The 26107-nt window shown below is 35.2% G+C and overlaps 1 long non-coding RNA gene across 1 annotated transcript; it reads left to right on the top strand.

Annotated features, from left to right (window-relative positions):
• The first annotated feature begins 338 nt into the window (after positions 1–338).
• LOC130169992 (uncharacterized) lies at positions 339–26088 on the top strand. Its single transcript, XR_008827929.1, has 3 exons — positions 339–491; positions 570–694; positions 26007–26088. It is a non-coding gene; the product is annotated as an uncharacterized LOC130169992 (long non-coding RNA).
• The last annotated feature ends 19 nt before the right edge of the window (positions 26089–26107 follow it).

Raw genomic sequence — 26107 nt, forward strand, 5'->3', positions numbered from 1 at the left:
CAGTGTAGGGCTGTGACTTCATTCAAGTGGTGCATGATCTGCACTTAGATATAAATTAAGTATTTTGTGTGAGTATGGGGGACCCCTGTGGCTCCTTAATACCCCCTTCAATACTTTTTTTTTTTTTTTTTTTTGGTAATCAAATCAAAGTTCCCAACTCACCGGGCCTCAGGAGGGAGAGAGGGAGGGGTGGGGGGGTGGGGGGGGGGTGGTCTCTTGTGTGTAAGACAGCTTACTGCAATTAAAATTTATTTAAGGCTTACAAGGAATCCTTTCACTCTTGAACAAATCAGAGTGAATTCCTCTGACTCTGACGAGGTTTTCCCTCCCTGTAATTATCCCCTGCACAACAAGCGCTGAGAGAGCAGCTCTCCTTTAACACCCTGCAATACCTCAGAGCTTTACACTTGTAATTAAATCATAAAACAACAGCAACTGCAAAGTCAGAGTTTTAAAAACGAGCACTGTAAGACTGTGATTTGAGGAAATGGGTGCGTGCCGGACGACTTCATTGATGTCATTTTTTTTTTTTTTTTAAACTTGTGTCATATTTTGTGTTTCTATTGCAGAGGCGTTGGACCTTCAGCTCTGACTGAGGCCCGACACTGAGACATGAAGCAGCACTGGCTTCCTGAGGATGTCGCTGTGTAATGTGACACACTTGAGGAGATTACAAGTTTCAACAGGTTACCAGGTACCAGACTGATTCTCCTTATGTTACCACAAATGGCAGCTTCTGACCTGCTGACTCAGACTTTAATTTGCCTTTTTTCAGTCAGTCAGTTTACAGTGTTGTCCTAGTCGGGCACAGTTCAGTCTGTTGCTGGGCATTGTGGCCTGCTCTGTTGTTTTACGCTGTGGTTTTATTTGCACAGACAGCTTCCACACAACACTGAAAATACACTTCATTTAGGTTTTCATGTCTGGCCCATTGGGCAAGAGCAGTGAGTGAGAGCAGAAATCTATAAAAGAGTTGGCGAGCAGGTGTTATTCATTTTCTGCTCGATAGAATTTACTTTTAAATCATGTTTTCTTATGCACAAAGTTGTCTTTTTTTAATCAAGCTCCTAATATAGTAATTCGTCATTCACTATTTTTTAACTTGGATTCTCAGTGCCTTGAGTTCAGTATTTCTTCACATAACTAGAAGTCATCTCTGTGGGCTTATCTTCCACTGTCTCCTCTTGTCCTTTTAATATGTTTCTACGATTTTCCTCTGATTACTTTGCCCTTGTGACCGAGTGTTGAATTAAATGCCTAATTTAACATGGGCCTTTTGTTGGCCACCTCTTTGTTGGGCAGCCCTTTCTAATCATCCAGTGGGGGCCGTGGTGTTGTTGACGGCCGGGGGCCACTCAGTCTGCTCTTATTATCCCTCGGTGACAGCGTGTCCTTGGGCAAGGCAGCAGAGCTGTCAGGTCTCTCTGTCACACTTCTCTGCAGGCAGGACATGGCCAGCCCACAGCACAGATAGGGGTCCTTAAGACCCAGGGCACTGCCGCTCATCTCCAAGGATGCCTACCTTGGTTGTTTAGCAACCGACTCTGGCTGACAGCATTTGTTCGATTGTGTTTGGCTGCTGTGTGATGGAGCGGTGGAATCGGGGGGTTACAGCGAAACTAACCAAACAACATGATGGCTGCTTTTGTTGCCTCACTAAAGAGGAGGAGCTATCAGGAGATCCCACTATGTGTCCTTTCATGCCTCTAAGTCATGGGAAGAGCAAGCGCACACACACACAAGCACAATGTACAATGTAAAGTTCACTACAAGTGTCACAATACGCTACTATTTTCTCATTAGTCACATGTTTTACAGTTTTTGCGTATTGCAATTTGTTTTCCAAGATTCCCAAGATGGCATCTTCACAGTGTTTGTTGCTGTCAGTGTATTGTTGTTGTGGACGTGCCAGAGAGTGATAAGGAAAAACGCTGCACAAACTGTGCAGTCGTTAACACATAATTGCCAATAATATCCTATAAATATTCAGCTTTTTCTACCAGATCATATTGTTTCCTAGTCAGAAATGTCCTGAGGCCCAGTATCAGGTGCACTCAGGATCTGGGTAAATGTAATGAGCAAAGATTTACATTTCTCCTTTTGCCTAAAACAATTGATTGATTATCAGAATAGCTGCAGATACTGTAGATTTACTGATAGGCCTAATTATAAACTGTTCTCCGAAGAAGAGCAACTGCAACAGCCAGTGCCCAAAAACAACAAATGTACACGTTCGACTGACAAAGCCCTCTAGTGGTTGTTGACAGGAGCAAAGCAGGAAGTCAGGTGATGTTGTGATTTAAGCGGTTTTCTGAATTTGTTTGTGTTTTGTCTGTTTGTACGTGTTTTCTTAAGTTGCAGTGCGTTGAGCTCTCAGGAACACCATAGAAATCTTCTTTGACGTTTTAATTTGGAGGACTTGTTGGACTAATCGATGAAATACCTAATTATTCCAGCTCTGCTTCTGTTTCCCTTGTTGTTTTAATCATGACAAAGACCCCACCACTCCCAACTCCCACCCATAAAGGTAGATTGATAACTGACTGAAAATACATACAGAAGCTTCTGTACCTCGACTACTGTCAATATACATCAAAACAAAACACAAAAAACAAAATGTTTAGAATCAGTTTGTCTGAACTTCAACAAGAACAAAACTTTATTATTTTTTTTTTAATTCAGACTTTTGTATCCAGTAAGCTCAGGTTTCAAAACACACCAGTGGATACAGTAGCAAAAAGCCAGAGACTCCTGGCATCGACTGACTGAACCGGCTTCCTCCTTCTTTCATCTCCCCTCTAATCTCCTGTTTGCACAGCTCTCAGTCTTGTCAGTGTAGTTTGTTTAGGTTTTATGCCCATCAATGCAGCTGTATTCCTCCGTCTCAGCCCACATCTGAAAAGATCATCGGTGATAGATTTGCAGGCAGAACATTTGCTCAGCCGCAATCCAAGGCTTTGTCTGGAAAATGATTAAGGCTAACAGAGTGTTTCACCCTAAACAGCAGCAAAGAAAACATCAGTGTGCTACTGAGAGTCTGCAAATTCACTTTCTTTTTTAACACATGTTGATCCAAGAGGTGTTCGAGATCACCTAAGAGGTGACTGCCACAAAGAGAGATTTCACATGATGCAATATGTTAGTCTTCCTGAAAACAACAGTATATTTGGAGAAATATGCTTTTTGACTTTCTTGCTAAAAGTTAGATGAGAAGAACTGAAAGGAAGCTGAATACTACTCTCACATCTGTATGGTGAATATGGAGCTTAACATAAAGACTGTAAACAGGGGGGAAATAGCTAACCTGGCTCTCAGTAGAGCTAGACTGATAAATGGAGAAGGCTGATACGAGCTTATTGCAGATACATCAGTATTGGTCGATATATTGGCTCATCATTTTTCCACCAGAGAGTGCTGATCATTTCATGTTTTGACTGTGCTAGGTTAGTCACAATTTTAAAAAAAAAAAAAAAAAAAAAAAAAAAAGATGACAAAGATCTGTAACAAAAGTTTTGCTTTTGTGACAAAAAATATAATTTTGGGATTTTTAAAACTTTCAAATATTGATATTAGTGTATGGCTCAAAAATCCATTATCACACGTCACAAAATCTACCTACCGGCACCTTTTAAAGTTCATTAAATAGTTTGTTATAATGTTTGTTTAATCCTCACAAAAACCAAAATGCAAAATCCAGTTTTTTGCACTTATGTGCCAGACTGAAGTTGCTAATTGTAATTTTTACACTTCAGTCTTTGTACAGATAAAAAAAAATTAAAAAAACTAGACATTAATTGTTAACTAATGAGCTTTGGAAGTGCTAGCTATTCCCTCTGTTTCCAGCCTTTAGATGTGAGAGAGATCTAACCCTCTACAAGAAAGCTAAGTGTATTTCCCATGATTTTGAACAGTTCATATACTGATGTGTTAATAGAATTAAAACAGAACAGGAACAAACAGTAGGAAAAAAAAAAAGTGTTATTTATTCTTGCGTAGGTGCTGTAAAAACCACTAACGCTTCTAATGTGTGGTTATAGCTGTGCTGGTTTTAATAATGACAAAGAAAAATGCAGAGTAACAGATGAATACTTTAACAGGCACGAGGAAGAATTAAGGTTAAGGTGTTCGCTTCTCCTCTGCGGTGACCAGCCGTGCTCAGCAGAGAGAAAGAGGGTGTTGTTTTCCCTCGACCTCTGCAGTTAGTGACTCACGTTGGAACGTGTTGCCAACAGACAGAGTTTGACAGTTTAATATTTATGCTGTCAAGTCCAAAGACTAACCTTGGTAATTAGGGGAGGTGATTCTGGACAGATGTGGACGGAGGGACAAAAGGGCCTTTTGTTTGGCTCTTGCAAATACAGTCACCTCTCCCATGACAGCATTTAAAAAACAGCCTGAAAGTCATTGGCAGCCCTGATCGGTTTGCTGCTTAGCATGCTGGGTGAAGTCACATGTCTTCGCTGTATGATGTCACCTCTTTGGCGGGACGTCACGTCATGCAGCATTACAGTGAGACGTCTTGTTGACTGCGGAGCAATTAGCAGCGTTTCATTCATTTAATAACCAAAGATCGCTCAAACTAAACTGAACTATTTAAACGCGGCAATTCAATATTTTGCCAACAGTGGAAATATAAATACAAGCAGGTGTTCCCTGTGGTTACAGAGACGGGCCTGTACGAAAAGAGTCACAGGTGCGATTCTGTCAACAGCAATGTTACCTGAGCGCAGACAGGGCACTGAACTACTGAATCTATTTCACTGTAAGAACAGGTGACTTTTTGTACTTTAGTATTTTTGTAAGTTACATTACTTAATATCTGGACACTGTGAATTGAGATCTCAGTATTTCCCTGAAATTCTTGCCAAAATCTTCCATTTCCCAGAACAAATATCACTGGACACCTGGGATTTTTAACAAATATGTGGGCGTCTGGTCTTTTGTGTTTGCATACTGAACACCACCATAATGAAAGAAAGACACCTTCTCCAAACCTCATTCACACTACAAGCCCAATCTTAGAATACCATTTTCACAGTTATATAACTCGGTCCACTTTTCAGCTGCAGAGGTTTCTTCCAAATCAGTTCACGCTCAGATGGCAGCTCCTGCTTCAGCTTATTATTACGTATGAGTACAAAATACTTTACAGGCAGTTTAATCAGACGTGCTGGGAGGCAACCCCAAATCACAGTGCACCATGTTATGATTCATTAACCCCACTTCTGTATTTAAAAGCAAACTTTATTTGGTAAAAAAAAATTAGCTTGTCGATACATTATCCACACTTCCTGAATTATAATGTTAAAATCACAGGAAAACTTTCAACCCATAATCTTAATTTTTTTTTTTTTTTTTAACCACATTATGTTTTAAAGCTGCAATTAAAAAGCCAAAGATTTTCCGTCGACTTACAATATGTAACGTAGAAAAACAGCAGCTTCTCATACTTAAGAGGCTGAAATCAGAGAATGTTAGTTAGTTATCAAGTAGTATCCAATTCATTTTCTAATCGATTGATCGACTAATCATTTCAGCTCTGCTATGATTTAACAGGCAGCTTTAGGTTTTCCTTAGAGATAATATAAGAAACTCAGCAAGTGCAAATTGCATAAGCACCATGAGCCAGAAAGTGAGGGGAATGTTAAATTCACCTACTAAAACAATAAGTGCTGAATGTGGCAGTTTAGTTCACATTGAAAAAATGATGATACACTTTCCTGCAGATTTACTGGGTTGCTCTTCTCTGTCTGTTAGCTGGATCCTTTTGAAAACATGAGATTAAAAAATTATACATTTAAGTCTAGAATTTAGGTTTTAGATAACTCAACATTGTATCAGTACGTTCATACTACTGTGCATACTAAATACTGTAATACATACTTACACAGATATACACCAGTAGGTCGACATTAAACCACTTTCTACCATTTACTCTAAGCTGTGGTCATTGGTCAGCCCGACAGCCCCGGCTCGGCCTCTCCTGCCTGACCACTGACTGTAACTCTCTTTTCCCTCCTAACAGATCGCACACCACAAACACCACAAACTACTGCTTGTCCGCAGTAAAACATCAGGTAATTCATATATATACAACATCAATCATGCTTGGTCTATGATGAGTGAAATAAGGAAACGTCAAAGAAAAGTACGACTGTAAGACTCCCACATAAATACTGATTTTTATTCCATATTTTGCTCCCATTACCATTAAAAACATGTTATTATTGAATATCTGCATAGTGAGTTGCTGCATTAGTTGAAATTTAAGACCAAAATTTTAATTTTAAGATTGACATTGAAATGTTTCAAGGTGATGTATTGATATGATCAAAACAAAACTGATGCATATTCACAAACAAAAACACCACAGATAATTATTCATAAAATTCACCAAACTTATAAATTCCCCCCCAAAAAACAACCCCACACTAATTATTCAGGCATGTTTAAAACCACGGACCAGGTTGCAACGTTACAAATATCAACAACATTTATTTACTCTTCCACACATCAGCCCACCTGGGCAGAGAGTGAGAGTGGAGAGCAGGTAGTTGCCATAAACACTCAAGCTTTATCGTCTGGGGCGAACACTGCCAGGAGTCATTTTGTTGCACACTCTAGTTTAATGAGAGATGACCTCGAGCCATTTATAGGCTGTAAAGGACACCCTGTAGCAGCTTAAGTGCATCAGAGCCAGGAGGTTTCAGAGGCCAAAGTGTACGGTCAGTAAAGATGAGAAGACAGGTCACCAGGCAGGAGGGGAGGATTTTCAGATTTTCTCTGAAAATGTTGCTGTGGTGAAGTTAATTTCAGGTGTCATTAGTTTGTCCTTCCCTGCATTCAGATGCTCACATTTTTATTCTGCTGTGTAGTTTGGTCAGGCTTTAAACTTTTCTCACACCTAAGTGAACCGAGGGAAAACCCTTGATGAGTTGTGAAAATGTGGGCCAAAGGTGGAGCATCGAGCATCATTTTCTTTTCTCCTCGATCCATTGTGGATTATGGTCTCTGCAGGGGATTTGTTAATGGTAATAAAAAAACTGTTACCCCGTAAACTGCGATACTCGCATGAAGCTGAGCCATGTATGTATGTATGGCTCTGCAACTTAACAATTGTTCTCAGTATTGATTAATCTGCCAATTAGTTTCTCCATTGATTAGTTATTTTTATCAAAATGCCTGTCACAGTCTCCCTGTGTCTAATATGATGTCTTCAGTTGTCTTGTTTTGTCTGATCAACAACCCAAAACCAAACACAATTCAGTTTACGATGAAAAATCACAAATAAGTAATCAAAATAGATGTCAATTCATATTTGACTAATTGATTAATTGATTAATCGTTTCTGGTTACATATCTGTAGAAGACATGTTAAATTGCTTTAAGCTGCTATTTCTGTTCTGGCCATGGATCTAATAGCCTGTATATGTATGTGTCACTCATGGTGATGAACCGGCTGCATTATCAACTCCGCCGTTCTTCTCAACTCTGCAGAGCATATCAGTGTTCTTTTTCTTTTGTTTTGCTAATGTTACTCCTTATGTTGCAGTGATAATAACAATCACCTTATTAACTCAAAGGAAGCTAATATGCCATTGTGTTCACAGCTTGTCTCCACTGCCCCAAAGTGGCCAAAAACAAATCAGCTAATGCAGGTTTTAGCATATGAAATATTTGTCATAAACCAAACATAAATGCTTTCAAAGCTTATTACAACTACCACTGTGGGTGTTTTTGGTCTAGTCTCACCATCAGAATAGGAATAAATCAGGTAGGATCTATAAAATCGGTGGTAGCAATGTGTTCAGATTTTAGAAGAAGGAGCGCATATTCTATTTGTACAGATTTGCATGGATTAGTCTAATAATTTTTTTTCCCATTGCAGTTCTTGGTAACTTGAGGCACACTTGTCATATGTGCAAGTCATGGGACATAACAGAAGCTCATGCTAGAAAACATGGAGAAAACAGGGGGGCCTGGGGATTGGGGCGGGGGGTGTCTACATTCAGTCTCCACATGCATGGTCAAACCTGGTGGCCCAGGGGGTAGCGTTTTGTTGTGCTAGACCCAGGGATTCAGGCTTTGTTATTGAGCAATATGCTCTGCTTTGTGTGATGAGGGTCCGCCCCCTCATGCTCTGCTTGTGTTTTATCTCCCCCTTTTACAAAGAAAGAGGCCCTGCAAACAGCCACCTTCACACCTCTCTTAGCAGCTCTGCTGAATGCGCTCAAGCACTTCTCCATTGGTACGTGAAAATATAGTGGTGAGTGTGCAGCCCTTTCTCCTTCACTGTGAAGAGGAAAAAGAAAATGTATTCGACGACGCACTGAGATCTTCATATGAAAGAGGAAAAAAGTACAGGCTCCTGTTCGGTTATTGGCCTTGAAATGTTTATAGGTTTTGCCAAAAGGGCAATAGAGGAGTGAAATGTTCGACAATAGGCCCGAAAAAACTCCAGCAGCTTGGAACCTTTATGAAAGTGCCAAATATGAATCACTGCACTGCAGATGCCAGACGAGCCTTTCCTGTGTTGCTAAGAGAGCCTCTTGGACTGGAACAGGCTGGGCAGCCGGAGGGGGGTTAAGTGTTTCGGATGGCTGTACAGTGCTGCACGGTAGATATGACTTGATGCTCCTATTCCTGCCCTGCAGCATGGGTGGTCTGCGCTTGATTTTATACTGCCACCTATTAGCACCATGGGCCAGTGATTTATGCAGCTGTCAACCTCAACTTCATCAGCTCCGTCAACCACTGGTGAATTGTGGGGATGCTGGCAATGCCTTCCCTCTCTGCACCTCCTACTTTAGGGCTAAAGTAAACCATCCCTGAGAGCAGAAAGGAGGAAAAAAACTGTTAAAGAGAAAAATACAATTTAGATAAATAACAACCATACATACCACTGAGGCCTCCTCTGTGGAGAACTTCCAGCCTAAACATCTGGCTGACTGCATATAAGGAAGATACTGTGTTTGAGTTAAAGCAAGGTGAGAAAGGAGGAATTCATGGTTGAAACAGCCAACTAACAGTTTAACTGCTAGGGGATTAGTCAGAGGCTGCACAGAATTATTAAGGGCAAGTGTTACCAGGAAAAATGCTGTAGGCCTATAGAGGAAAGAAAAAATAACTGCATTCATGGCAATAAATTTTCTAAAAAAATACATTAGTATGTTGCTTAACAGGATACTGTGCTTGAGAACAGAATGTGTTGAAGGGAAAAATCTGTTGAAAATTAGTCAATTGAGTGAGCGGTGAGTTATTTTGCATCAAGGTCATACAGTGCAAAGTAATGGAAACTGTGGGTAACAGCTCTTATTCGCTGGTTAATGAAGAAAAAGGTGTTATTCCCCATGGGGAGAGCAGAGTAATGGGCTTTTGCTTGGTTGTAATGAGGCTGCTAGAGTCATGCTGGACGAGTGCTGCGGGCCAATTTCAACAAACCAAGGCATGAAAGGAAGGTGGACTGTGCATATGAGTGATTTACAGTATGTCATTCTTTACGATAAGGACCATATTAGCAACAAAAAAAGCACTTTGACTGCTACTGTGATGCTCAGGGCGCTGCATTTAAGATTAAAATGCTGATTTGTGGAAAAGACATCAGGGTTTTAAAGTGTCAGGGGCTAATTACTTTTACTGCCGTTGCAACCCAAGAATGTTAAACTTTATTAAACACCTGTTAAAATAATACTTGTCACAGTGAGTTTGTGGGAAATGTCCTGTTGGATGGATCTGAAAGGAAAATGATGTAGTTGATGGAGTGAAGATGTAGTGGTCTAAATCAGTGATTTCCAAACTTGTACCCAAAGGGGTACTTCTGCAGTTGGGGAATATGTGGAAAGATTGTGAAGTCGCTGAAGGAAACTATGATGTGAGCAGAGAAGTCAAAATTGTTAGTTAAAAGTAACTGAAATATTGTTTCAACAGTTAGCTAAAAGTAATAAAGAATAACTTGAAATAATTAGCTAAAATGGATTTACAGGTGGAATTACCTAACATTAATGGATAACCCACACAAATAGTAAAGGTAATAGATAAACGGTTGATAAATTCTAGCTAAAAGCAATAAGTGATTGAAATCATTAGCTAAAGGCAATTGATAACTGATTTAAATCATTGATTTGAATAAGTTGTCAAAAGTAGTGAAACAGTTGAAACAATTACCTAAAATAAATTACTAAACAGATCAAATAATTAGTTTAATGTATAGTAGTTAGTCAAAAGTAATGAAAAAACAGCTATATAGCTAAAAGTAAAGAATAAATAGTCGAAATAGCTAAATTTAAACAGTTGAAATAGTTAGCTAAAGGTAAGGAATAAACAGCTGTAGTTAGCTAAAAGTAAAGGATAAAAGTAAATGATAGACAAATATAGTTAGCTAAAAGTAAAGGATTACATTTGAGATATTTTACTTAAAAGTAAAGGATATGCAGCTATATAGCTAAAAGGATAAATTGTTGAATGCACCATGTTATGTCACTCAATGTAGAAGCAAGAATGTGACAAAACTGATGTAAACATTAACAATGTATGAAAAACATATTATACAACAGAGACTTCAAAATCAGTTAAAATGAGCACATTTATTTGGAACATGGTGCGTGGTGCCATGCCCTCATCTGATCCCATGTACCAAGTTGACTTCAGACCAGATTTCTAACAAAAAAGAAATCTGTCAATTGAACTGCTGCCACAATCTTGTACTATATTCTCTGTAGTTTGGTTTTTGAGCCTCATGCTTAACTCTACAATTGTACTGCTGCTCAGTTTGGCTTGACATGCAGCTGTCCTGTGTTTGCAGATCCTCCAGACTTACATCACAGATATTCACAGTGAATTGTTGGCATTGGCTACATGCAGGGTGTGACTGGTGGCAAAAGCTTCTCCTTTGGTGTAAAGTGGTTTACTTAATTTATGCTGGGTCACAAGCAGAGGCCATTATTTTTGAGATGAGAAAAAAATGCCTGTTAAGGTCACACGCTAGCTTTCCAGATGACAGAGAGTGTGATCAAACAGTTCCCAATTAGAACCATATAATTTGGTAGCATTATGATATTAAAGATGGCAGCTTGGTTTTCCCAAGCAAAACTAACTTCACGAGCGGCTGACCATAATTTTGGGTTCTGTTGCAGTTATGCAGAGGGGTAATGGTGCTGGAGGAGTTTGTACACGTGTGTGTGTGTGTGTGTGTGTGTGTGTGTGTGTGTGTGTGGTAAGGGTGGTAGCAGTTGCTACAGAGACAGAAGTATTCTGGAGAAGAAAATGGTTGGTAAGGATTCAAATATGCATTTCTTCGGTCCAGAAGCAACATGACTCGAGGATGAAAGGGCGGAGAGTAGGTAGGAACATGAGTGTGTCACAGGGGAGGCTTTTGGCTGTCACAGTTGGAAAAAAAAAAAAAAAAGTTGAGAAGAAAAAAACCTTTTTTACATACATCATACAAACCAAGTACACAACACTAGTGACTGCTGTCAGTTGTCATGGTGACAAAGGAAAATAAACACAAAAACTAGGACAACAACGTGTTACTGCTGAGAAACATTTGTGATGTGCTTTAAAGGAATAGTCTGACATTCTTGTGAAATTCACTTAGATTCATTCCACTCTCATATGTGTCTGTTAAATATGAAATTGGAGCCAGAAGCTAGTTAGCTTAATGTAAACACTGGAAACAGGGGGAAATAGCTAGCTGGGCTTTGTTCAAAGGTTAGAAAAATCTGTCTATCAGCTCACAATTTACTATTTAACTTGTTATATCTCATATAAAATTATAAAATAAAATTCACATAAAATCTAAAGTGTTTAAGTTTTATACAGATTAAACAAACAAGATATAACGCATTAATAAGTGAGTTTCAGATGTACTGGAAGACAGATTTTGTCACCTTCAGATGAGCTAGGCTAGCTGTTTGTCCCTCTTTCCAGTCTTTATGCTAAGCTAAGCTAACCAGCTGCTGGCTCCAGCTTCCTATACTGCACAGTGTGGTATCGTTCTTCTCATTAATTCTCAGTAAAAAAGCAAATATGCTTATTTCCCTAAATGTCAAACTGTTCTTTGAAGTTAAAAAAATAATCGCCATGGAGACTGTCAGGAAGATCACTTTTGATGTTTTTGGACACAGATTGATGGGAAATTTTGGTTATGTTTTTAAAAACATTACTGATTATCAAAGTACAAATTATAAAAAGGCTGGTATGAAAACAAGAGAGACTTTGAAAGACTATGGACTAACCTGGTTTTTCCGTCATAAAAACACAGCCCACTTTTCATACCATTATCCCACATGATCTAAGTAAAGAGCTGCAGCAGTGGGACCTTTTTAACACGTGAATTGATACCTTAAAATGCATGTGTGGCAAGAGAAAGAAAAGTTTGCTCAGCTCAGTGAAGCGTTGTGACCCTTCATGGCCAGGTTGCCAGTGAAGCATACAGGAAGGATCCAATGGGGGAAGAGGGAGTGAGGATTCACAGGGAGGCTAAGAGCCAACAGCCCAGCCGAATCCCCAGAGATTCTGGCTGTCTCGCTCTGTCTGTTGACACTCTCCTACTCCATTGACTTTTTCATTAACCCCTTATCAAAATGTTTTTCTCTCCCACACTCCACTGACATTAGCCCCACTCCTTTTCCCCCCACAAGATCCTGGTTTAGCTGTTCCATCTTGTGGTCAGATTTGATATGAAGGTGTCCTTACATCAACACAGGCACATTTTTAGTTTTTGACATTGGATTCTTTGTTTTTGTGGTTACATTTTTGCTTTCCTCCTTCCTTATAGAAGTAAACGTAAATACTAAATATTTATGGTTGTGATCATGAGTAATTAAGGAATTAGGGCCAGGTCAGTGATTTTTATGTTAGTAATTCTTTACATGCATTTGCAATCAGAAGCCTTACCTCAAACCTTACCTTTTTACAAAACCAAAACACTATGAGAGAGGCTTTTAAATACATCCCTTTAACTAAGTCACAGACTTGTGTCTCAGTATCTGTAAAATATGGACCTACACAAGAAATCAAACCTGTGAACATATTTTATTTGGTGCTGAAAAGTTCAAATTGGCCAAAAAAACTGATGGCTTCTCACTTATTTTAATTACTTGCAACTTGCAGAGCAGCCAAAATCGATGTTTTCATTGGCCTGCGTTCAGAGTTGGGCACTCGCTCCCTCTTCTGCAACTGTGAGACCAGCTTTCGCTCCAACTTTAACCTTAGTGCCGATGTTCCTGCTTAATTTACTGGGAGAAGTTTGCGTGATTAAAATAAGTCATTTCCAAATAAAACAGAGAACAGTTACTGCCATGTCCTGTAGCCAGAAGCATCACAGGAGTTTCCAAACATTAAATCTGTTAAGTGCCTTATGAATACTAAACCTGGGTGAGCAAAGAGTGACTGAATAAATGCAACAGTTAAACCCACAGCATAAGCATTTTAGTTTCTTTTACCAGGTTTGTGGTGTGTTTTTCTCTTCAAAAAGTCCAGTGGCATTAATCAGTGTAGGGCCACTTCTCCCAGCTGTTTAACTACTGTAACACATAGCTCTCACTATTTGTCTGGCCCGGCTGTGTAAGCAGAGCATACAGGTATAGCACCCACTTGTGGTTGGAATAGTGATTATAGCTCAAAGTGAGAGTTGGATGCATGATGTGCAGATTTTATGTATACATAATCAAAAACTTTAATTGTATCACAAATTGAAGTATAGTTTTCCATGATTTGAGTATATATAATGAGAGCAAATGAAGAGCAATCAAATGAATGCATTGGAAGGGAATACTTGGTGCTTAGATGGTATTAACTTGCACTTATCTGTTTGATCTCTCCTGCATGTTTCATCCAGGTAGTTAATTGTAATTGGAAACATTTCCTCTTATGAGAAAAGTTATAAAGAATCACTGTCTTAAAAAACTTTGAAGCAGAATTGGAATCAAAAAATTCACTACTACTTTAGTGTAATGGAGCAGATAGCACAACTTAACTCCTCTGAGCTCAGTAAGCATGTAATAATGAGAAGCATCAGGTGTTTACCTTCCAGCACAAGGCCGGCCCAAGGCATAAGCGAACTAAGGGTCTGCTTAAGGTGCCCGTGCCCTACTATACTATGACTATATACTATGACGTTTTTATGACATTTTACGCCTTACTATACTATGACTTTATGACTTGTTATAATGTGACCTTTTTATGCTTTACTATACTATGTCATTTTATACCTTACTGTAGTATGATGTTTTATGGAATTTTTTGCCTTGCTGTACTGATGAATTTGTCATTTTATGCCTTACTATACTATGACATTTTTATTACATTTTATGCCATAATATACATTGACATTTTACACCTTACTATACTATGATTTTTTTATGACTCATATACCATTACGTTTTTGTGACATTTTATACCTTAATATACTATGAATTTTTTGTGACTTATTATTCTATGACCATTTTATGCCTTTCTGTCATTTTATACCTTACTGTAGTAGGATGTTTTATGACATTTTATACCTTATTGTAGTATGATGTTTTATGACATTTTATGCCTTACTATATACTATGATGTTTTTGTGCCTTACTATACTGTGACACTTTATACCTTACTGTAGTATGACATGTTTATGACATATCATGCCATAATACATTATGATGTGTCTATGAAATTTATGGACTAGCTATACTATGAAACTTTGACATTTTATTCCTTCCTATATCATGCCTTTATGACTTAGTATACTGTGACTTTTTTATAACTTATATAATATAACGTTTTTATGACATTTGATGCCTTCCTATACTGACGATTTTATGCCTCACCATTCTATGACATTTTATTACATTTTATGGCTTACTATGCAATGACATTTTATACTTTATTATAAAATGACGTTTTTATGCCTTACTATACTATGGTGTTTTTTTATGACTACCTATACTGTTACATTTTTATGCCTTACTATACTATGACATTTTAATAACTTATTATGCCTCGATATACTTTGACGTTTTTATACGATTTTATGCCTTACTATACTATTATATTTTTATGCTTTACCATACCATTACATTTTTATGCCTTACTATACTATGGCGTTTTTTTGTGAATAACTATACTATGACTTTGTATGCCTTATTATGCTATTACATTTAAATCCTTTGTATAGCATGATTTATTTTGTGCCTCACTATATTATAACTTTTCTATGCCTTACTATACTATGTTATTTTTATGTCTTACTAAACTATATTATGCTATGATGTTTTCATACCTTCATTTAATTTTTCTTTTTTATTATTATTACTTTTTTTTATGACTAACTAAACTATGACAGTAGCAGGACTCGCTGCCACTGTGAGTTCCCCAGCAACACACACTGACCAGACAATTGACAGGAACAATTCTTTTATTGTGGGGACTGAACACACATACACACTTTAACTCAAACATCTCTTAAACTTTGTTTGCGCAACTCTTTTGGCAAATGTACTCCGTCTCTGTTATTCTCTCAGCATTTTTTCATGGCTTGCTGTTGCCACCGTTCACTTCATGGACCTCGTCCGTCAATCATCTTTGGTCCAGCACGCTACTGCATTAAGAAGAGAAGTGACTCATTTACAGGCAGCAGCAGGTCAATCACCTCACCTGGCACTGCTCTCATCAGCCCTCTCCACACCCCTCTATTCTGCAGCTGCGTTCCGGCCATGCCCATCCCCACAATGACTTTTTTATGCCTGACAATGCTATGACATTTTTATGACATTTTATACCTCATTATACTGTGACGTTTTTATGACATTTATGCCTTACTATACAATCAAGTCTTACTATACTATGACGTTTTTACACCTTACTATACAATAACTGTTTATGCCTTACATTACTACGACGTTTTTGACATTTTATGCCTTACTATATTGTAACATTTTTAAGACACATTTTTATACCTTGCTATACAATAACTTTTTTATGCCTTACTGTACTATGAAGTTTTATTGCATTTTACACCTTACTATACTATGACGTTTTTATGACATTTTATGCCTTACTATATTGTGATGTTTTTATGTCATTTTATACCTTACTATGCTATGACGTTTTTATGACGTTTTACGCCTTACTATAATATGATGTTCTTATGACATTTAATGCCTTACCATATTGTGACATTTTATTAGTTTTTATGCCTTACTATACTATGTCGTTTTCATGACTTTTGATGCCTCACTTTACTGTTATTTTTATGCCTTACTATACTATGACGTTTTTACGACTTTTTAAGCATTAATATACTGTTATTTTTTGCCTTTTTTTACCTTACTATACTGTCGTTTTTATGACGTTCTATGCCTAACTATACTATGTCGTTTTTTTGACTCATTATGCCTCACTATACTATGCGTTTTTTGGATTTTTTTTTGCCTTACTAACCTATGTTGTTTTTATGACTTTTTATGCCTCACTTTCCTATGTCAATTTTATATATTTTATGCCTTAATATACTATGACGTTTTTATGACATTTTACACCTTACTATACTGTGATGTTTTATTGCATTTCATGCCTTAGTATACTATGTCAAATTTTTTTGCCTTTTAGGCCTTGTTATACTGTGTCATTTTTTTGACTCATAATGCCTTACTATTCTATGTGTTTTTTTGGGGGGGGTTTTTAGCCTTACTATACTATGTTTTTTATGCCTTACTATACTATGATGTTTTTGATACTTTTTAAGCATTAATATATCATGTCGTTTTTTTCACTTTTTTTGCTTTACTATACTTTGTCGTTTTTTTGACTCATTATGCGTTACTATACTTTTTTGTTTTTTGGGGTTTTTTTAACCTTACTATAATATGTTGTTTTTAAATTCTTTTTAACCTTACTATACTATGTTGTTTTTATGGCGTTAAATACCTCTAAGTCATTTTTTAGCCTTACTATACTATGTTGTTTTATACCTTACCATGCTATGATGTTTTTACAACTTTTTAAGAATTAACATACTAATTCATTTTTTGCCTTTTTTGCCTTACTCTACTATGTCATTTTTTTGACTATACTATGCAGGTTTTTGTTTTGTTTTTTTTTAGCCGTACTCTTCTATGTTGTTTTTATGCCTTACCATACTATGACATTTTTACAACTTTTTAATCATTAATATACTATGTAATTTGTATGCCTTGCTATACTATGACGTTTTTATGACTTTTCATGCTTTACTATATTATGTCATTTTTAAACCTTTTATCCCTTACAATACTATGACATTTGTACAACTTTTTAAGCATTAATATACTATGTCATTTTTTTTGCCTTACCATGCTATGACATTTTAATGAACTTTTATGCCGTAATATACTATGACGTTTTTTGGCATTTTTATGCCTAATTATATCATTTCGTCTCATGCTTTGCCATGCTATGACGTTTAAATGACCTTTTATGCCTTAATATAGTATGATGATTTTTGAACGTTTTATGCATATGACGTTTTTTGGCATTTTTTTGCCATACTAGACTAAGATCTTTTTTCACATTTTTATGCCTTACTATACTATCTCATTTGATGCCTGACCATACTATGAATTTTTATGAACTTTTATGCCTTAATATGCTATGATGTTTTTTGTAGTTTTATGCCATACTATACTTTGACGTTTGTTGGCATTTTTATGCCTAGTTATATCATTTCGTCTCATGCTTTGCCATACTATGACGTTTAAATGACCTTTTATGCCTTAATATAGTATGATGTTTTTATACCTTACTATACCATGACGTTTTTATGACTTTTTATGCCTAATTATATCATTTCGTCTCCTGCTTTGTCATACTATGAAGTTTAAATGACCTTTTATGCCTTAATATAGTATGATGATTTTTTGACGTTTTATGCCATACTATGATGTTTTTTGGCATTTTTATGCCATACTATACTATCTTGTTTGATGCCTCACCATAATATGACATTTTTATGACTTTTTATGCCCTACTATACTATGTAATTGTTTTGATTTTTTATACCTTACTATACCGTGATATTTTTATATTTTTTGCCTTACTATACTATGTTGTTTTGATGACTTTTTATGCCTCAATATACTATGTTGTTTTTATGCCTTACGATAGTATGTCGGTTTTATGACTTTTATGCCTTACTATATTATGAAATTTTTGGGCATTTTTCTGCCATACTATACTTTGACGTTTGTTGGCATTTTTATGCCTAGTTATATCATTTCGTCTCATTCGTTGCCATACTATGACGTTTAAATGACCTTTTATGCCTTAATATAGTATGATTATTTTTGAACGTTTTATGCCTATGATGTTTTTTGGCATTTCTTTTGCAATACTAGACTAAGATCTTTTTTCGCATTTTTATGCCTTACTATACTATGTCGTTTGATGCCTTACAATGCTATGAAGTTCATGACCTTTTATGCCCTACTATACTATGTCATTGTTTTGATTTTTTATGCCTTACTTGATATTTTTATTATATTTTATGCCTTACAATACTATGTCATTTTTTAGATGTTTTAGCCTTATTATACTATGTCATTTTATGACTTTTTTTGCCATACTATACTATCTTGTTTTTTTTGTTGTTTTTTTTGTCTTACTACACTATATTGTTTTTATGCCTTAATATACTATGACGTTTTTATGACTTTTTATGCCTTACTTTACTGTGTCATTTTTATGCCTTACTATACTGTCATTTTTATGACTTTTTATGCCTTACCATACTGTGTTATTTTTTTACTTTTTTTTGCCTTACTATATTATGACACTTTTACGACTTTTTTTTTTTTTGTATTGCATGATTTATTTTGTGGCTCACTATATTATGACTTTTCTATACCTTACTATACTATGATGTTTTTATACCTCAATATACTATGGCATTTTTATGCCTCACTATACTATGGCTGATTATGGCTATGGCATTTTTTTTTATGACTAACTAAACTATGACAGTAGCAGGACTCACTGCCACTGTGAGTTCCCCAGCAACACACACTGACCAGACAATTAACATGAACAATTCTTTTATTGTGGGAACACACACACACACACACACACACACACACACACACACATTTTAACTTAAACATCTGTTAAACTTGTCTTTGTTTGCGCTATTCTTTTGGCGCATATACTCCGTCTCTGTTATCCTCTCAGCATTTTTTCATGGCTTGCTGTGGCCGCCGTCCACTTCTCGCACTTTGTCCATCAATCCTCTTTGGTCCAGCAAGCTACTGCATTTAGAGGAGAAGAGACACATTAACAGGCAGCAGCAGGTCAATCACCTCACCTGGCACTGCTCTCATCAGCCCTCTCCACACGCCTCTCTTTTCTGCAGCTGCGTGCCAGCCATGCCCATCCCCACAATGACTTTTTTATGCCTTACAATGCTATGACGTTTTTATGACATTTATGCCTTACTACTCTGTGATGTTTTTATACCTTGTAATAGAATAACTTTTTATTCCTTACTATACTTTGATGTTGACCGTACTATGACGTTTTTATGACCTTTTATGCCTTAATATAAATTGATGTATTTTTGACATTTTATGCCATACTATACTAAGATTTTTTTTGGTATTTTTATGCCTAATTATATTATTTCTTTTAATGCCTTGCCAGTCTATGATGTTTTTATGACATTTCATGTATTTATATATTATGATTTATTTTTGACATTTTATGCCATACTATACTATGACGTTTTTTGGCATTTTTATGCCATACTATACTTTGAAGTTTTTTGGCATTTTTATGCCTAATTATATTATTTTGTCTCATGCCTTGCCATACTATGACGTTTTAATGACCTTTTATGCCTTAATATAAATTGATGTATTTTTGACATTTTATGCCATACTATACTAAGATCTTTTTTGGCATTTTTATGCCTAATTATATTATTTCGTCTCATGCCTTGCCATACTATGACGTTTTTATGACATTTTATGCCTTTATATTTTGTGATGTATTTTTGACATTTTATGCCATACTATACTATGACGTTTTTTGGCATTTTTCTGCCATTCTATACTTTGAAGTTTTTTGGCATTTTTATGCCTAATTATATTATTTCGTCTCATGCCTTGCCAGGCTATGAAGTTTTTATGACATTTTATGCCTTAATATACTATGATGTTTTTTTGACGTTTTTTGCCATACTATACTATGACGTTTTTTGGCATTTTTCTGCCATTCTATACTAAGATCTTTTTTGGCATTTTTATACCTAATTATATTATTTTGTCTAATGCCTTGCCATACTATGACGTTTTTTGCCATACTATGACGTTTTTATGACCTTTTATGCCTTAATATACTATGATGTTTTTTTGACGTTTTTTGCCATACTATACTATGATGTTTTTTTGACGTTTTTTGCCATACTATACTAAGATCTTTTTTGCATTTTTATGCCTTACTATACTATCTTGTTTGATGCCTGGCCATACTATGACGTTTTAATGACCTTTTATGCCTTAATATAAATTGATGTATTTTTGACATTTTATGCCATACTATACTAAGATCTTTTTTGGCATTTTTATACCTAATTATATTATTTTGTCTAATGCCTTGCCATACTATGATGTTTTTATGACCTTTTATGCCTTAATATACTATGATGTTTTTTTGACGTTTTTTGCCATACTATACTATGACGTTTTTTGGCATTTTTCTGCCATACTATACTAAGATCTTTTTTGGCATTTTTATGCCTTACTATACTATCTTGTTTGATGCCTGGCCATACTATGACGTTTTAATGACCTTTTATGCCTTAATATAAATTGATGTATTTTTGACATTTTATGCCATACTATACTAAGATCTTTTTTGGCATTTTTATGCCTAATTATATTATTTCGTCTCATGCCTTGCCATACTATGACGTTTTTATGACATTTTATGCCTTTATATATTATGATGTATTTTTGACATTTTATGCCATACTATACTATGACGTTTTTTGGCATTTTTCTGCCATTCTATACTAAGATCTTTTTTGGCATTTTTATACCTAATTATATTATTTTGTTTAATGCCTTGCCATACTATGATGTTTTTATGACCTTTTATGCCTTAATATACTATGACGTTTTTTGCCATACTATGACGTTTTTATGACATTTTATGCCATACTATACTATGACGTTTTTTGGCATTTTTCTGCCATACTATACTATGATGTTTTTTTGACGTTTTTTGGCATTTTTATGCCTTACTATACTATCTTGTTTGATGCCTGGCCATACTATGACGTTTTAATGACCTTTTATGCCTTAATATAAATTGATGTATTTTTGACATTTTATGCCATACTATACTAAGATCTTTTTTGGCATTTTTATGCCTAATTATATTATTTCGTCTCATGCCTTGCCATACTATGATGTTTTTATGACATATTATGCCTTTATATTCTATGATGTATTTTTGACATTTTATGCCATACTACACTATGACGTTTTTTGGCATTTTTCTGCCATACTATACTTTAAAGTTTTTTGGCATTTTTATGCCTAATTATATTATTTTGTCTCATGCCTTGCCATACTATGACGTTTTAATGACCTTTTATGCCTTAATATAAATTGATGTATTTTTGACATTTTATGCCATACTATACTAAGATCTTTTTTGGCATTTTTATGCCTAATTATATTATTTCGTCTCATGCCTTGCCATACTATGACGTTTTTATGACATTTTATGCCTTTATATTTTGTGATGTATTTTTGACATTTTATGCCATACTATACTATGACGTTTTTTGGCATTTTTCTGCCATTCTATACTTTGAAGTTTTTTGGCATTTTTATGCCTAATTATATTATTTCGTCTCATGCCTTGCCAGGCTATGAAGTTTTTATGACATTTTATGCCTTTATATATTATGATGTATTTTTGACATTTTATGCCATACTATACTATGACGTTTTTTGGCATTTTTCTGCCATTCTATACTAAGATCTTTTTTGGCATTTTTATACCTAATTATATTATTTTGTCTAATGCCTTGCCATACTATGATGTTTTTATGACCTTTTATGCCTTAATATACTATGATGTTTTTTTGACGTTTTTTGCCATACTATACTATGACGTTTTTTTGACGTTTTTTGGCATTTTTCTGCCATACTATACTAAGATCTTTTTTGGCATTTTTATGCCTTACTATACTATCTTGTTTGATGCCTGGCCATACTATGACGTTTTAATGACCTTTTATGCCTTAATATAAATTGATGTATTTTTGACATTTTATGCCATACTATACTAAGATCTTTTTTGGCATTTTTATGCCTAATTATATTATTTCGTCTCATGCCTTGCCATACTATGACGTTTTAATGACATTTTATGCCTTTATATTTTGTGATGTATTTTTGACATTTTATGCCATACTATACTATGACGTTTTTTGGCATTTTTCTGCCATACTATACTTTAAAGTTTTTTGGCATTTTTATGCCTAGTTATATTATTTCGTCTCATGCCTTGCCAGGCTATGAAGTTTTTATGACATTTTATGCCTTTATATATTATGATGTATTTTTGACATTTTATGCCATACTATACTATGACGTTTTTTGGCATTTTTCTGCCATTCTATACTAAGATCTTTTTTGGCATTTTTATACCTAATTATATTATTTTGTCTAATGCCTTGCCATACTATGATGTTTTTATGACCTTTTATGCCTTAATATACTATGATGTTTTTTGGCATTTTTCTGCCATACTATACTATGATGTTTTTTTGACGTTTTTTGGCATTTTTATGCCTTAATATACTTTGATGTATTTTTGGCATTTTTCTGCCATACTATACTAAGATCTTTTTTGGCATTTTTATGCCTTACTATACTATCTTGTTTGATGCCTGGCCATACTATGACGTTTTAATGACCTTTTATGCCTTAATATAAATTGATGTATTTTTGACATTTTATGCCATACTATACTATGACGTTTTTTGGCATTTTTCTGCCATCCTATACTTTGAAGCTTTTTGGCATTTTTATGCCTAATTATATTATTTCGTCTCATGCCTTGCCATACTATGAAGTTTTTATGACATTTTATGCCTTTATATATTATGATGTATTTTTGACATTTTATGCCATACTATACTATGACGTTTTTATGACATTTATATGACATTTTATGCCATACTATACTATGACGTTTTTTGGCATTTTTCTGCCATTCTATACTTTGAAGTTTTTTGGCATTTTTATGCCTAATTATATTATTTCATCTCATGCCTTGCCAGGCTATGAAGTTTTTATGACATTTTATGCCTTTATATATTATGATGTATTTTTGACATTTTATGCCATACTATACTATGACGTTTTTTGGCATTTTTCTGCCATTCTATACTAAGATCTTTTTTGGCATTTTTATACCTAATTATATTATTTTGTCTAATGCCTTGCCATACTATGATGTTTTTATGACCTTTTATGCCTTAATATACTATGATGTTTTTTTGACGTTTTTTGCCATACTATACTATGACGTTTTTTGGCATTTTTCTGCCATACTATACTAAGATCTTTTTTGGCATTTTTATGCCTTACTATACTATCTTGTTTGATGCCTGGCCATACTATGACGTTTTAATGACCTTTTATGCCTTAATATACTATGATGTTTTTATGACATTTATATGACATTTTATGCCATACTATACTAAGATCTTTTTTGGCATTTTTATGCCTAATTATATTATTTCGTCTCATGCCTTGCCATACTATGATGTTTTTATGACATATTATGCCTTTATATTCTATGATGTATTTTTGACATTTTATGCCATACTACACTATGACGTTTTTTGGCATTTTTCTGCCATACTATACTTTAAAGTTTTTTGGCATTTTTATGCCTAGTTATATTATTTCGTCTCATGCCTTGCCATACTATGACATTTATATGACCTTTTATGCCTTAATATATTATGATGTATTTTTGACATTTTATGCCATACTATACTATGATGTTTTTTTGACGTTTTCTGCCATACTATACTAAGATCTTTTTTGGCATTTTTATGCCTTACTATACTATCTCGTTTGATGCCTGGCCATACTATGACATTTATATGACATTTTATGCCATACTATACTATGATGTTTTTTGGCATTTATCTGCCATACTATACTTTGACGTTTTTTGGCATTTTAATGCCTAATTATATTATTTCGTCTCATGCCTTGCCATACTATGATGTTTTTATGACCTTTTATGCCTTTATATTGAAGGAGCTTTTGCTGTTAGCAGAAAAAAACTCACCCCCACGGGGTGAGTGCAGTGTTCAGAATACTCAAAAGACCAGTGAATGTCCACACCAAAGAATTTAGTTCAAATTGTTTAGTAAATCTTTTTAGCAAGCAATGAGCAGTTACAGAATTCTGGATCAGATGTGCCTTTTCCTAACCAATAACAAGTGTTGGTCAGTCCACAGTCTGACAAACTAACTTTCCCTGATCCAGTGTATTTATATAAGTACAAACAAAGAAATGTGCACGGGCGTTTTGTGTCTTCTGATTGGCTCCGCTGGCTTCCTCCTTCTCATCTAACTCCAACCTTGAGTGTAACCTAAAGCTCAGCACGCTGAAAGGAAGACAGTTAATGTATACACATAAATGACCACATATCTACCTGTTTCCTCCGGCTGCCCCCTACACATGCCCATGGAGTGGTCTTCATCAGTGGTTGTAAATAGTTGACGTTTATTTGACGTTTTTTGGCATTTTTCTGCCATACTATACTATCTTGTTTGATGCCTCACCATAATATGACATTTTTATGACTTTTTATGCCTTAATATACTATTTTGTTTTCATGCCTTACGTTGCTATGAAGTTCATGACTTTTTATGCCCTACTATATTATGTAATTTTTTAAATTTTTTATGCCTTTCTATACCGTTATATTTTTATATTTTTTGCCTTACTATATACTATGTCGTTTTTATGACTTTTTATGCCTCAATATACTATGTTTTTTCTTTATGCCTTACTATACTATGTCGGTTTTATGACATTTCATGCCATACTATACTATGATGTTTTTTGGCATTTTTATGCCTAATTATAGTATTTAGTTCCATGCTTTGCCATATTATGACATTTATATGACCTTTTATGCCTTAATATAGTATGATGATTTTTGACGTTTTTTGGGATTTTTTGCCATACTATACTAAGATCTTTTTTGGCATTTTTATGCCTTACTATACTATCTCGTTTGATGCCTGACCATACTATGACGTTTTTTGGAATTTTTATGCCCAATTATATTATTTCGTCTAATGCCTTGGCATACTTTATTATGAGGTTTTTATGCCTTAGCATACTCTGATTTTGTGATGGGGCGCCACAGTAGTACAGTGGTAGAACTGTTGCCTCATACTGAGAAAGTTCTGGGTTCAAACAGAAAGTCATTTACATATTGGCATTTCATTATAATTGTTATAAATTTTAGCAAACTGTTTGTTTGACGGCATTAAAAAATCAATCTCTTTGTTTTGGAGGGGTGGCAGGGTCGTTGCATCCCTACCAATGTTGAGACCAACCCTACACCCTTGGCCAAATCAAATCCTGCTTAGGGCCGGCTCTGCTCCAGCACATCACCAATTTCCGTCCCAAGTGATGACGCACTAGTGGAGTTAGTTGATAAAAGTACACATTTACCACACCAACACCATCCAATTCCATCTCTCCCTTTTGGAAAATTGGATGTTTTTAGGATGTCTCGAACTATCAAATAATTTAAACTTTGGCCTAAAGATGGAGAATCCTGAACTTGTGAAGTCAGTTGTGACTTAAAAATAATTACATTTGATAAGTAATGTAGACTGTCAGCACTAAAAGCCATATATTTAAGAACATGTTGACTTCTAATTTTCTACTTTATTGCTGTGTTTTAATGTGTATATTTATTAATAATCCTTTTCTCTTCAGATGACCATAGGGCAGCCTTGTGTGCAACCAAATAATTAAGACACAACTGAGGTAAAAAGATTTCAGGCCTGAAATTTCCCCAATAGTATTAAAAAGGTGAG

This window comes from Seriola aureovittata, chromosome 5 (genome assembly GCF_021018895.1).
Source record: "Seriola aureovittata isolate HTS-2021-v1 ecotype China chromosome 5, ASM2101889v1, whole genome shotgun sequence".
Taxonomy (NCBI): Eukaryota; Metazoa; Chordata; class Actinopteri; order Carangiformes; family Carangidae; genus Seriola; species Seriola aureovittata.